This window comes from Dipodomys ordii, unplaced genomic scaffold, assembly GCF_000151885.1.
Source record: "Dipodomys ordii isolate 6190 unplaced genomic scaffold, Dord_2.0 Scaffold242, whole genome shotgun sequence".
NCBI classification, from domain to species: domain Eukaryota; kingdom Metazoa; phylum Chordata; class Mammalia; order Rodentia; family Heteromyidae; genus Dipodomys; species Dipodomys ordii.
In genome coordinates this window covers 162,000-176,480 of record NW_012267458.1, presented here as the reverse complement: position 1 = coordinate 176,480, position 14,481 = coordinate 162,000, and the positions used below count along the sequence as shown (strand labels likewise).

The 14,481-nt window shown below is 39.3% G+C and overlaps 1 protein-coding gene across 2 annotated transcripts in view; it reads left to right on the top strand.

Moving 5' to 3' along the window:
• Dpyd (dihydropyrimidine dehydrogenase) overlaps positions 1–14,481 on the top strand; it is a 693,666-nt gene that overhangs the window by 656,045 nt on the left and 23,140 nt on the right. The window lies entirely within an intron of this gene.

Genomic DNA, 14,481 nt, shown 5'->3' with positions numbered 1-14,481 from the left:
CAAGCTTTTTCAAGTGCTTGGGAGCACACATAAATGTGATTATAAAACTTAGGCTATTTTTTTCTTTAATTTAGCTCTATATGTTTTGAGGAAATAGGCAAGAGAAGAAAATGGCAAATAGCCTCTTATATTTAATTTTTCTTTTTAGTCCAGCAGAGTAGTAATTTAAACAAAATCCCATAATTTTAATCTTGTAAACTCCTAATTCCAGGCTTAATACTCCTGAGGGAATGTTGCTCCTTTGGGTACCAACATAAACACAAGTGCATGGCATACTGTTGGATTTAATTACACAGTGCCCTCCCCAGTTGCAAGCCAGGAAGCATGGGGACTGCTTTACAGTCAACTCATCTGTGTCTTTCTACGTGTGCCTAAGTGGGTTAGTACATTGGAAAGATAAAGTTTCTAGCTTGAAACAAATGATAAAATGCAAGCTAAATGGAAAAAGGAAATTAAGAATGGGAGAAACAGCAAAGGGGAAGGGGAGATAATTGCACAATAAACATTCAAGATTGTAAAAAAAAAAAAAAAGGCAAGAGTTGGATTTTCTGGTCGCCTAAGGGACTCCCATCAGTCCTGAGTTTGTGTAATTCCTGCTTGGGATAGTTCACATGAACAGGGAATTGGAAGAATAAAATAGACAAGACATAAATAGTTTTGCATCCAAACAGTTACTATGTCAATGAAACATTTCCAAATTTATAGAAACATAAGGAAGCTTGTAATCCAAGGTTCTAAACAGAGACCAATAAGTTGATGAATCAATATGAACTTCTTATAATCCTAGCTATTGAGGAATCTGAAATTGGAAGACTGGAAGTTTGATGGGAGGCAATTATAGAAGGAGCCAATCCAAGCCTGGCCCTGAGCAAAAAAGCATTCTAGCTATTCTGAAAATGAGATCAGGAAGCTCTTAGTTAGAGGCCAGCCTGAGGGAAACAAAAGTTCTTGCGATCTCATCTCAGCCAACCAAAAGCTGAGTCTGGTTGTGCTCACCTATCATCCCAGGTATGCAAGAAGAATGATCTAGGCTAGCCTGGGCATATATCCTCAACTCTATTTCAAAAATAGCTAAAGAAAGGGCTGGGGTTTGACACAAGTAGTAGAGTGTATGGCTAGTATGTGCATGGCCTTCAGTGCAAACTCAAATATCACCAAAAATAAAACCAAAATCAGCCCTAATCCCAAAGCTTGAAAATAATAATAAAGAAAATTATAATCCATTATAGCCATTTTCCACTTATGAGTACAGAGGCAAAAATTCTAAACAAAGATTTCAACTTTTCTGCTCTCTTCTCCTCCTTCACCCCCTCCTCCTCTATCGCTTCTTTCTCCTCAACTCTTCCTTCTCCTCCTTTTCCCTCTTCTCCTTCCTTCCTTCTTCCTTCTTCCTCTTTTCAAGTGCTGGGATTTGAACTCAAGCTCCAAGGTCTGCTCTACCCTTGCCATACACCCCCATCACTTTTGTATTTACTTACTTTTAGACCTAGACTTTTTCTCACTTTGTCCTCAATTGTGCATTTATTCAGACATACCTGAAAGCAGCAGACAGATGAGTGACAATGGAGAATGATAAGACAGCTCATCAGTGAATACTTTCTTTTGGAAGCCTTATGGTGTCACCACTATGATTTCTTAAATCCCAGGTGGACTGGAGTTTCTTCTTCAGTCTTCTAGGGATAGATATCAGAAGACAGAAACCCAGTTCAGTAGTTCTTAACACTGGAAAACACTGGAGGAAAGAGATGGCATCCAGAATGAATTCTGTGAGGCAAGCTCCCCATTTCCACTGCATATTCGTGATTGGTCTTTGCTCATCAGCCCTTTATGTCTAGGCTTTTGATGCTTGTATCTGGGTAAGGTGTATCTCTTAGAAGGTCGCCACAATGCAGACACCATGGGTCTTCCCACTGAATGGCAAGCCAGCTCAAGGGATTGATGCCTAAAGAATTGGACTTGCTGGCTTATTGATTGAGGACAATGTCATTGTAGTAGAAGATGGTCCAGGTATTCAAATCAGTCCGGATGGTACAGCTTCTAGTCTCCATAGCTACTTTTTCTTGTTTTTAATATTGAATATAATGGAAATATATATATATATATATATATAATTTTACTTCTTCCTAGTTTTTCTTTTTTTAGATCATGTGCGTATTCCCAGTTTCCCTTTTATGGCTTGGCCTTTGACTCCCAGACAAAGATGAAATTTAGAATGCAGATGGTATGTGCATGTTGTAATTCCTGTCAGTAGAGTATGGTTAATGAATTATTAGTGAATCATTTTAATGTGTGGTGGTAGTTCCTACAATTCTTTTTTTTTGGGGGGGGGGTCCGGTCATGGGGCCTGAACTCTGGGCCTGGGCACTGTCTCTCAGCTCTTCAGCTTAAGGCTAGCACTCTACCACTTGAGCCACAGCGCCACTTCTGGCTTTTTTCTTTTTGCTTATGTGGTGCTGAGGAATCGAACTCAGGGCCTCAGGCATGCAAGGCAAGCACTCTACCACTGAGCCACCTTCCCAGCCCTCCTACAATTCTTTAAAGCTCATAAAGTCTGCTGGGCACGGTGGCTCACACCTGTAATCCCAGCTACTCAGGAGAATGAGACTTGGAAGATCAAAGTCAACCAGAGAGAAGGACAAAAAATTCCTCAAGATTCTAACTCCAAAAGGAGCCAGCCAAAGGCCAGGTTGGTCGCCCAACTCAAGTGGTAGAATACCAGTCATGAATGAAAAAGCCAAATGAAATAACAAGGACCTGAGTTTATGGACCACTACACTCCGCACCACCCCCACCTCCTTATAAAGGCCCAGGCTTGACTACCTCTGAGCAACTATTGATTATTGATCCTCCAGCTCTCCACTGATACATTAGTTTTCCAGTGTCATTGTACTTGTGATCATGCCTCTAATCCATACCAAGTCTTTATTTCACCTTTGTGTAAACTGGCTGACTTTTTTTTCTAGTAATTTTTTACCCCATCCTCATTGACTTCTACATGGAAAAGATGAGTCTATAAAAGATCATCAACTATTCTGGGCACTGGTGGCTCATACCTGTAATCCTAGCTACTCAGGAGGCTGAGATCTGAGGACCAAAGTTCAAAGTCAACCCCAGGCAGAAAAGTCTCTGTGAGACTTTTTCTCCTTTTAACTACTCACAAAGTGGAAGTGGTGCTGTGGCTTAAATGGTAGAGCACAAGTCTTGAGCACAAAGACACCAAAGGACAATGCCCAGGCCCTGAGTCCAAGACCCACAAATGACCAAAAAAAATCATCAACAACTCAAAAGTGGTCCATTCAGAAATTGTCAGAGACAAGACACATTTAGACTCAAGGACAGTCAGGAAACTACAGTGGTACACGCTGTTCAAGCCTCAGAGGGAGAGGGTTTTATTCTGTGTTCTTTGCAAATTGCTGTGTTCACCTATCTGTCTACCTAAATGTACATCATCTTTGAGAAATACAATCGGAAAAGAACTCATGGTAATAAAAGCCAACTAGTACAGTTTTAATTCTTGGAATGTTAGCATTACTATTTAATTCTCAGAGGATACTAATTTGCCAACACCCCATATAAAGCTAAAATTTAAGAGTTTCATATTCTCAGAAATAAAAGTCTACAGCTTAAAATATAACTTTGCTTTGCTGGAATTAACATTTTTTACTTTTTATGTATTTAACTGCATTTGAGAAATAGCTCTGAGCTCTGCTTATTGTGTTTCTGTCGGCTCAGTTATTACCTACGTATTCTCCCATAATATAAATTTGTTATTATCCCAGCTTCAAATTTTTTTTAACCAAATAAGATCATGATTATAACCTGGCAACAGTGGCTCAAGCATGTTATCCTAGTTACTCAGGAGGCTGAGATCTGAAGATATTGATTCAAAGCCTTCCTGAGCAGGAAAAGATTCTTATTTCCAATTAACCAGCAAAAAGCTGGAAGTAGAGTGTGGCTCAAGTGGTAGAGTGCTAACCTTGAGTGAAAAAGCCAAGCGAAGGTGGGGCCTTGTCTGTATGGACACGTACACAAAACTCATGATTTTATGTATCATGATGCTATTTTATTTCGGTGAAGATACTTGATACTATTTCCCATGTGTGCGATTTGCCTTTTAAGGTAGTATTTTTAAAAATATATATATTTCCTGATGATAAAAGCAATGTTCTCCCTTTTAAAAAATTAGGAAAGGGGATGGGAAGGTGGCTCAGTGGTAGAGTGCTTGCCTTGCATGCATGAGGTCCTGTGTTCGATTCCTCAGCACCATATAAGCAGAAAAAGCCAGAAGTGGCACCAGGACTTAAATGGTAGAGTGCTAGCCTTGAGCTGAAGAGCTAAGGGACAGCGCCCAGGCCTAGAGTTCAGGCCCCATGACCGACAAAAAAAAAAGAATACAAAATTAGGAAAATACATCAGCATTTAAAAGTTCTTTAATCTTATTTTGTACCTGTGTGTTCATATACAAACAAATGTTTCTTTTAATTTTTTAATTTAATTTATTGTAAAGGTGCTGTACAAATGGGTTATAGACACATGAGGGGGGGGGTAACTGTTGTTTTTTCTTGTTTTTTTTGTTTTGTTTTTTTTGCCAGTCATGGGGCCTGAACTCTGGGCTTGGGTGCTGTCCCTTAGCTCTTCAGCTCAAGACTGGTGCTCTACCACTTGAGCCATGGTGCTACTTCCAGCTTTTTCTGCTTATGTGGTGCTGAGGAATCAAACTAAAGGCCTCATGCATGCAAGGCAAGCACTCTACCACTGAGCCACCTTCCCAGCCCCTCGGTTGTTACTTTTTTTACTTAAAATATATTATATTATATTATAAAATGTATTATAGCAGTATATTTTTATATTTTGCATGGTCTAGCTAAACTTCATTCTCTTTCTGTTGACCACTTTGGATTTTGACAAAGACTGCTGTTTTGAAGCTTATAAACAAGAAAATCAAAATCCAGTCTGATAGCCAAGTCAAGAACTTGTGTGGGCCAGTCCTGGTCCTCAAAGACTTTTCTCTCAGTCACTCAATAAAGTCCAGAAGAAGGGGAAAAAAAACTATATGAAAAAAGTCAGAGCAAGAAAGGATCTCAAATTCAACCCTCACCCTTAATTCTGGGTGTCGACAAGATCATTGAGAAAGGCAAGCAAACAATGATGGTCTCTATCTCACCTATATAGAACAGAAGACCAGTGACAAATGCTTGACCATGGCTCCGAGATCCCATTTGTACTTGGGTCCTTTTTCTTCAGTAGTGAATATATCACATTTAAATTATAAACGTGGAAAGGAGAGTTAAAGGATTACTGGGTGTGAGAGATGAATGACAAAAAGCAGTAAAGCCTGTGCGATCAGAAGGATAAGTCTTGCAGTTTGGCTGACATAAGAGATGGATTACACAGCTCTGAAGTGGAGGATGGTTTACTTAGGAGTTTAGCAGTCATTTGCATTTAAGGAATCCATTACTGCCTTCACATACACAGTTCCACCACTGAATGATGAACCCGAATATATGGGATTTATTCGTGAATGTAGGCATTTAGCAATTCTAGTAGAATATGACATTATCTTCTTGAATCATTCTCATTCAGGGAAAACGTACTTTCCTAGGACTGTTGGTTGATGTCACCTGCATCAGTCATTAAGTGGCATAATGCTGCTGTGTCTTTGTGACATTACCCTGGGTATCTTTCTCTCTGTGCTTGTCCTGCCCCAGAAAATGTGCTTCTAAGAAGAGAGGCAGAATTAACCCTTGTGTTCTGATTCAGTCAGCTCTCGAGAAATAACAAAGTCTCAGTTATTTAAGAATTGCTCATGCAGCCGGGCGCCAATGACTTACACCTGTAATCCTAGCTATTCAGGAGGCTGAGATCTGAGGATTGCGGTTCAAAGCCAGCCCCGGCAGGAAAGTCGGTGAGACTCTTATCTCCAATAAACCACTCAAAAACCTGAAGTGGCGCTGTGGCTCAAGTGGTAGAGCACTTGCCTTGAGCTGAAGAGCACAGGGACAGTGCCCAAGCCCAGAGTTCAAGCCCCATGACTGACAAGGAAAGAAAAGAAAGAAAGAAAGAAAGAAAGAATTGCTCATGCAAAAATATTCATGCAGATGTGCTCTTACAAAGAAATAGCCTGGTGCCAGTGGCTGATGCCTATAATCCTAGCTATTCAAGAGGCTGAGATTTGAAGGTTGTGGTTCAAAGCCATCCTAGGTAGGAAGCTCCATGAGACTTTATCTCTACTTAACCAGCAAAAATCAGGAGGGAGAGGTGTGGTTCAGGTGGTAGAGCACCAGCCTTGAGAGACAAAAACAAGAGAGAGGGACCAGGCCCTGAGTTCAAACCTCAGTACGAGCACAAATATAGATGGAAGGAAGGGAGTGCAGGATGGAAGGAAGGAAGGAAGGAAGGAAGGAGAGAGAGGGAGAGAGGAAGAGATTCCATTCCATCTTGCATTAATAGAGATGAGAGGAAGAATTTGGGGTGTCTACAAATTTGTTTTAAGCAGATTCTTTAAAAATTACTCACTGACCCACATTTATTGAAAGAAAACCAGTCAACCACTCTTGTAATTGTTATCCTGTCAGGTGTTTATTAATAGGCCGCTGTCATCTTTGTTTAAATGCTCCAGGTTGACAGCATTTCATTTACATTAATGGGTGTAGAGTACTTTTCTTACTTGTCCAACAAACTGGAGACAAAGTGCCTGCCAATGTTTTAATTTCTTTTTCATGTTCTGGTTAGAGAGTGGGAAGAATGCTTTCACTCTGCAGTGTCATGAATATGATAATCTATGGAAATCACAGAAAAGCAGGTACTTAAGTGAAGCATATACTGTACTCCAGGAATCCCTGATGAATTCAGGTCTCCCCTGTTTAGAGAAGATGCTGTTGCCTGTGAAGTGACAGACTGCCAGATGTTCCTGAAGGAGCTCAGCAATGGACTCAGACCCCAGCCGTCTTCCCAACCCCCTTCCATGACTGCCTCCACTCTAGGCTACAGAGTGGTCTTGCTTCATTCTTGAAACACTAGTGTTTACGTTTTACTCTTCAACTACGAATCTTCATTTTCTTCACTTATTTGGAGCACAAAATTACATAACCGTAGGAGTAATCCTTACTCTGTGGAGTGTTTGCAATCTAAATGTGGAATAAGCAGTTCGCCATTGCCTGCCTTTACAAGTTCTAGGAAAAATGATTTTCCAGAGGAGTGCAGAACAAGTCCTCTAGCACAATTCAAAGCATACAAAAAGGTACGTAAAAGCACATATTGAGAGCCAGGCACCAGTGGCTCATGCCTGTAATCCTAGCTACTCAGGAGCCTGAGATCTGAGGATCATGGTTCAAAGATGACTCAGGCAGAAATGTCCTCATGAGACGCTTATCTCTAATTAACCAGAAGTGGCACTGTGAATCAAGTGGTAGAGTGTTAGCCTTGAGCACAAACAGGCTCATGGAAAGCGCCCAGGCCCTGAGTTCAAGCTCGACAACCAAAAAAAAAAAAAAAAGTACATATTGAGAATAAAACTATATGTTGAGACTAAATTAAGGCACCTTCACTGTGTACCTATGTAACTCGCAATGTTAATCATAAAAGTAAGCTGGGCACTGGTGGCTCATGCCAATAATACTAACTACTCAGAAGTTTGAGATTTAAGGATTGCAATTTGGAGACAGTGGCTACAGGAAAATCCATGAGATTCTTATCTACTTCTTATCCAGAAGTAGAACTGTGGCTCAAGTGGTAGAGCACTAGCCTTGTACAAAAATGCTCAGGAACAGTGCTCAGGCCCACCAAACCTGATGGGAAGAGAAGGAGAAGCGAAGGAGGAGAAGGAGAAGGAAGGAAGGGAGAGGGGAGGAAGGGAGGAAGGGAGAAGGAGGAAGAGGAAGGAAACAACTATTATATATTTCTAGAATTTCTAGTACAATAATGTTAATAAGTTCTGTCATAACAATAATGTTGACAAAATTATTAGTACTTACTATATATTAAGTTCTAGGTGATTTTCATATACCTTATACTTTACAATACTGTTTATTGTTTTTTTTCCCCAACTGAAGAAAGTTAATAGAAATGTGACCAGGTCCTAAGCCTAGTTCACAATGGAACATGACTGGAAAACACCCCTAAATTCAAATCCTTCATTCAGTTGAGAATTCACAGCAGGCCAGATGTTGTTCAAGGTTCTAGGGGAATATTAATAGAACTTATGGCCAGCCTATTCTGGTAGCTCGTGTTTCATAGAAAGGATATAGATGCGAGGCAAATATATAAACAATATGAATATTAATAAATGAGAGAGGAGATGAATATGACTGAGATGGTCATACACTATTTCTTTGTGGGCATGACATAGTTCAAGGCCAGCCTGGAAAAACATTAAGACTCTACCTTAAAAATCAAGATGGTCACAGTGGTACATATCTATCATCCTAGGTACTTAGGAAGGGAGATAGTAGGATCATAGTCCAAGACAGATACTGGCAAAAGTGTAAGGACCTATCTGTAAAAACAAAAGGATGGGAATCATAGTAAAAGGACACTTGCTTTAATGAGTTTGAGGCCCTAAAGTCAATCTCCAGTACTTTCCAAAATAAAGAAAAGGAAATCACAGGAATAATTTCCTTCAGATGATAGGAGATATGGGAGAGGGAGTTCCTGAGTTTATCCTTTGAAAGCATCCACAGACGATTATGAGACTCCACGATGGGGATTAATAAAGTTTCCAACAGGAAAATGGGGTCCACATGCTAATTAACCATACACATCCACTGAGAATGAAGAGGTTGTGGCTTTTTAGGTTTTAGGAGAGAGAAGAAGGTATGAAAATACCATTTTGTAGAGGCAGGAGACTAAGATGAACACAGCTGACAGAGAGGGCTAAGGGGCAGGACTGAGTGTCCATTTGCAATTACAGCAATGGCAACAGGAACAATCACATTTGCCAGCCAAGTTGCATATTTCCCCATTGTACATAAGCCATTGCTACATAATTGAGTTTAACAAGAACACATATTTTTGCATGCTGAGTACAACGACGGGAGAGAGATTATTGTCATCAGTTTTTACCTTAAACAATCAGATAAATGTCTTATCACTGCAAATTATAATACATGTTGTTTATGTTTATATGATGATATTTGTTCAAGTTTCATACAATTACACTAAAAACTATCAGAGCAGATGGCAAAGAAAGATCTGTGAAAAACTACTTTTAAAAAAAAAGTTGTATTTCTTCCCCTCCCATTCTGGGGTTTGAACTCGGGACTCTGCGCTTCATCAGCTTGCTCATGTGGTACTCTATCACATGAGCCATGCCCTACCCGTCCATTGACAGTTATTTTGGAGATGAAGTCTCTGAAGACTTGTGACCTCTTCTGTCCAGGCTGGCTTTGAACCAGGATCCTCTAGATCTCAGCCTCCTGAGTAGAGAGGATTATGGAAATGAGCCATTGGTATCCAGCATAGATATTTCTATTCTATCATTATTGCCTAATACATAGAATATGTTAGGCAAGAAAAATACATTCACAGAATGTTTCAGAAGCCTTTCTCAAGGATGTGGTGTAATAGAATTTTCCCTCAGTATCTTTTTATTTTTTTTTTGAAAGCAGTCAAAACCTTGCAGCATTGTTGCTACAGCACCATAAAATGCTCAGAAAAGGTATGTCCAGTCAACACTGAGGGAAAGGCCCTGGAGTCAGGTGGTTGCTGTTTGTTTATATCTGCAAGTAGAAGTTATTGTTTATAGAATCATATAAAAGATGAGAAGGATATTCCCACGTTAAATATTCTTGACTTGATAGGATTTTAGACATGCCTTTTCTTTCAATGTAAAAACTCCTTGTTTTTCTTTTTTCCCCAATACACATCGTTTAGTGTTTTAAGAAACCCTAAAAACTGACTTTCAAAATGAGGCTCACATTATTCTAATACAGCTGGAACTATAATTCCAAATAGGGTTTTAGATTGCATCAAATATAATATTTTATGTCCTGTAATCTACTTTCAGGTCAAAAGGCTTAAAGCAGTCATCCTGGTGTTTCCATATAGAAAGTGATTAGGTATCACATTGAATAAATACAGAAAAAATTGATTAATCCACTCCTGTTCCAAATACAATCTGCATCGTATGTGCCTTTCCCCACACCCATATTTATGGCAGGCTCATTTTCTTCAGCACCTCATTTTTCTGTTTTCTTCTGCTTCCATCTCACTGTGTGAAGTAATTTTTATTCCATTTTCCCTCATTGGTTTTTGCCCCAGACATTCTTTGCAACATTTAACCATGAAAAGCGTCGCATTTTGAAGGTGGATTTCAATAGCAAGTTATTGTATCCAAGTCTTCCTAAGGCAGTGAAAGGAGCGATTGGGAAGTCTTTCTGTATGCATAGTTAATATTTTGTGCTGTTTTTGTAGTTCACTCAGCTCACTTTATCTTACATCAGTCATTATATTGAGCATAAATCAAGTTTATGCTCAATATAATAATATAATATATCAGTTTCATACTGCTTTTCAGTTTTCAAAATAGTCCAAGCTATAGTTTAATAACATTCTCATATTATTTTTCCTATTTCAAATAGCTGGGAATAGCAAATAGGCAGGGTAATGATTGATATTTCTGTTTTACAGAGATTAAAAACTAAGGCTAAGAAAAGGCAGGTGACTTGCCCAAGTCACCTGTGTCTCTCACCATTGATGTTCAGTTATAACATTTATACACTTGGCTTCTATAAAATGTTTCAGGTTAGTCTATGCCTATACAGAAAATTTCATCAAGGTAACTTCAGGTGTAGTGTATTATCCATATATACAATACATTTGTGCATTTTATCTCCTTATTTAGTTACGAGATAAAATACATAGATCTTTTTGTGCCTTTCACCAATCAAGCCTAAAATCATTTATGAGCTCATTCCATCTTGGGAGTTTGGTAACCATTATGTTTGAGGTCCATGTTTTACAGCTTATATCAATGCAGAATATGCTGTTGTTAAATAGAGGGAAGATGTATAGAATTTATGACTCAATCCATAGTCTAGGACTTTTCCCTGTAACTTTGCAACATATTATTGGAAGGGACTCCATAGACTATCCAGTCCAACCCTGTCATTCACAGATAACCACATCGAGACTCCAAGGAAGTCTTCACCCTACCATGGCTTACAAAACTAGCCGATAGCAAGGCTAAGCCCAGAGCCTCATCTTCTGGCACTCCAGTGAGTGACTTTTCCATAGTGCCACATGGCCTCCTCAGCATCCTGCCTCCCGCGGGGCATGGCTCCTTGAAGATGAAGTATATTAAATTCACATTTGGCTGCTAATCATTTTCTCAGCAGCTCTATGGTATTTCATTAACTGCTGCATGTAACACTCTGGCCTTTCACCTGTATTAACTTGAGCTCATTAAACTCGCGGCCAGTAATAAACAGGAGTGAACTAATTCAGATATTTTGGCTTCATATGCATTCAGTATTCTTTGAATGGTTTCTACTGTGTAAAATGCTCTTCCCCACACAATCTGTGAATTGAAAAAAATAGATCAAAAGAGGAGCTTGGATTTCAAGAAAAGGAGGACATATGGAGTATGTCTCTTTATTTGATAATATAAATATTGTATGGTAAATATATTTAATATTTTACATGTATTATTACAAATAGTACATATTACATGATATATAATATGTATTATCTATATTGTTACACATTTCATAAGACATATAATTATATGCATTATATATACTATTATATATGTGTGTATGTGTGTACATATATAATAGGTATGCATAGCTTTAGGAAAACAAAAATTGCAAGTAACAGCCTAACGGAGTCTGGGATTTGAATCCTAGCTCTGGTGAGAATTGGAGTTAGTTATCTCACCTTTCTGACCCTCCCTTTTGTCTTCTGAGAAGGAATACAGATATATACTATCAAAGGCTATAACAATGAAGAGATATTGTAGTTACATACTTTGCAAAGGATCTGGTGTGTATCAGTGTTTAATAACTGTGCTTTGGATGGTGATGATGATGATGATGATTACCACGATGATGAAGATGAGATGGTGGTGGTGGTGGTGGTGGCGGTGGAAATGGTGATAGCAACGATGATTATGAAGATGTTCCTTCCTTGGTAGATCTTGATGTGTCCCAGAACTCCTCCCCTACCTTATCACTACTTTACAATACAAGCAAGGGCTGGAGAGTTCAAGGAACACACAGCTAATTCTATTTCTGGGCAGGCCCAGATTCTTTACCAGCACTGATTTATGTTTGTTTTGAGTAAAAAGTCACTTTTTATTTTTTCTATCGGTTGTGGGACTTGAACTCAGCTTAGGTGCTATCCCTGAGCTCTTTTTGCTCAAGGCTAGTGCTCTACCACTTGAGCCACAGCTCCATCTCCAGGTTTTCTAAGTGGTTAATTGGAGATAAGAGTCTCACCGACTTTCCTGCCCAGGCTGGCTTTGAGCTGTAATCCTCAGATCTCAGCCTCCTGAGTAGCTAGGATGACAGTGGTGAGCCGCTGATACCAAGCTAAGAAGTCAATTTTTTTTAAACTTTATAGCCTATGAAAATTCTAGTTTATACAATTCATTTGAGGTTCTGACTAAACAAAGGATGGTGAGGAGGGAAATGTGGTTTTCAGAAAACTGACAAGCCAAGTGGGAGAGAAAGAGAAGTCTATTGGGAAGGAGGACAACATGGAGTTGAGACAGGGGCAGGGGAGGGGGGGGGGCTTCAAGAGGAGCCATTGTAAGAATAGGGGTGCAACAATGGATGGACAACATGAGAATGAAGGCCAATCTTGGGCCATGGTGGGAATGATGGCTGGTATTGATTCTCTGTTTTCCTGCCTATCCTGTGCAATAGTCAGAATGACTCAGAGAACTAGAATCGAATAAATTTCCATCTACAGAAGAGAACATAACTTAAGAATTGGCTTCCTTGGCCAGGTCATCCTAAGGTATGCTCCCTGCAAACTAGTGTGCTAAGAAAGCACAAAGTATCATGTGCCAGTTTAGTGTGAGTCTAAAGGCCCTGGAACAGGGCTGCAGCATAGCTCCCAGTCTGATCTGAGGGCCTGAGTACTCAGGAGATAGACAGGAATCTAAGTACATCCTAAGGAGTTCAAAGGCCCAAGAACCTGGAGCTTTGATATCCAGGGGCAAGAGATGGATGTCAAATCTTCAGCATCAGAGTGAAGAGCTATTTGCCCTTATCTGCCCTTCCTCCACCTTTTGGTTGGGGTGGGGGAGAGGTGGGAAGGCTGGACAGACTGAATTTTCTTTGTCCACTCCACCAATTCAAATCACTGTCTCTCTAAACACACCCTTAACCTCCAGACACAAATAACGTTTCACCTCATTGGCTTACCAATCTTAGCTCCTCCAATGAGTTGACATGTGAATTAACCATCAGGCACAAATGGAAATTACATTTTTATTTCCTCTCATAAAATCTTAACTAATGCTGTTCATAATCTTACTAGTTTACTTTCCTGCTACTACCAGAATCCCATCTGCAATATTCTGGATTATTCTTTCTGCCATGATCTTGTAATGTATTCTTCTTTCTGCTACTTGAAAAACTGATTACATGTATTCAAATAATGGGTGATTCCCAACAATTTAAAGAGTAAAATCCACAATACTAGCTACTCAGGAAGCTGAGATCTAAGGATTATGGTTCAAAGCCAACTGGGTAGAAAAGTATCTGAACTCCTATTAATCAGAAAAAAAAAAAAAACCCCACAGAAGTGTAGGTGTGGCTCAAGTGGTTGAATGTTAGCCTTAAGCAAAAAAAAAAAAAAAAAAGCAAAATGAGACCATGAGGCTTATAAGTTCAAGCCTCAGTTCAGGAAAATACACAAAGAACTAAATGAAAATATACATGACAAATAGATGATAGGAAATCTTTTGGCAGTTTTTTTACAGAAAGGTTTGTCATCCAGGCCCTGGTGCAGCTCACAGCTATAATCCTAGCTTACTCAGGAGGTTAATATCTGAGGATCATAGTTCAAAGGTAGTCCCAGCAAAAAAGGCTTGCCACTTTTATCTCCAGTTTTCCAGCCAAAAGCTGGGAGTGGAGGTGTGGCTCCTATGATAGAGTGCCAACCTTGAGCTAATCATAAGCTAAATAAGCTGAGCAACAGAATGAGGATCTGAGACTGAGTCTTTCTCAAAGATTCTAGATTTTCCCATCTATCACCCCACTTTCCATCCATCAGAGAGTGAGCTCATCTTTTGATTCCTTCACTTCATTCCTTCATTCCTTTGATTCCTTTCCTCCTTTACATTGTTCACACACACACACACACACACACACACACACACACACAAATATTTTATCATATTTTAAATGTCTTCTTCACTACAAACCTTCTTTTATCAGCTAGAATGAATTCTTCATTGGATTTGTGTTACATCAAACTATTTGTGTGTCTCTTCCTCTACCTATCCAATTTCTTTTTTTTTCTTTTTTTTAATTT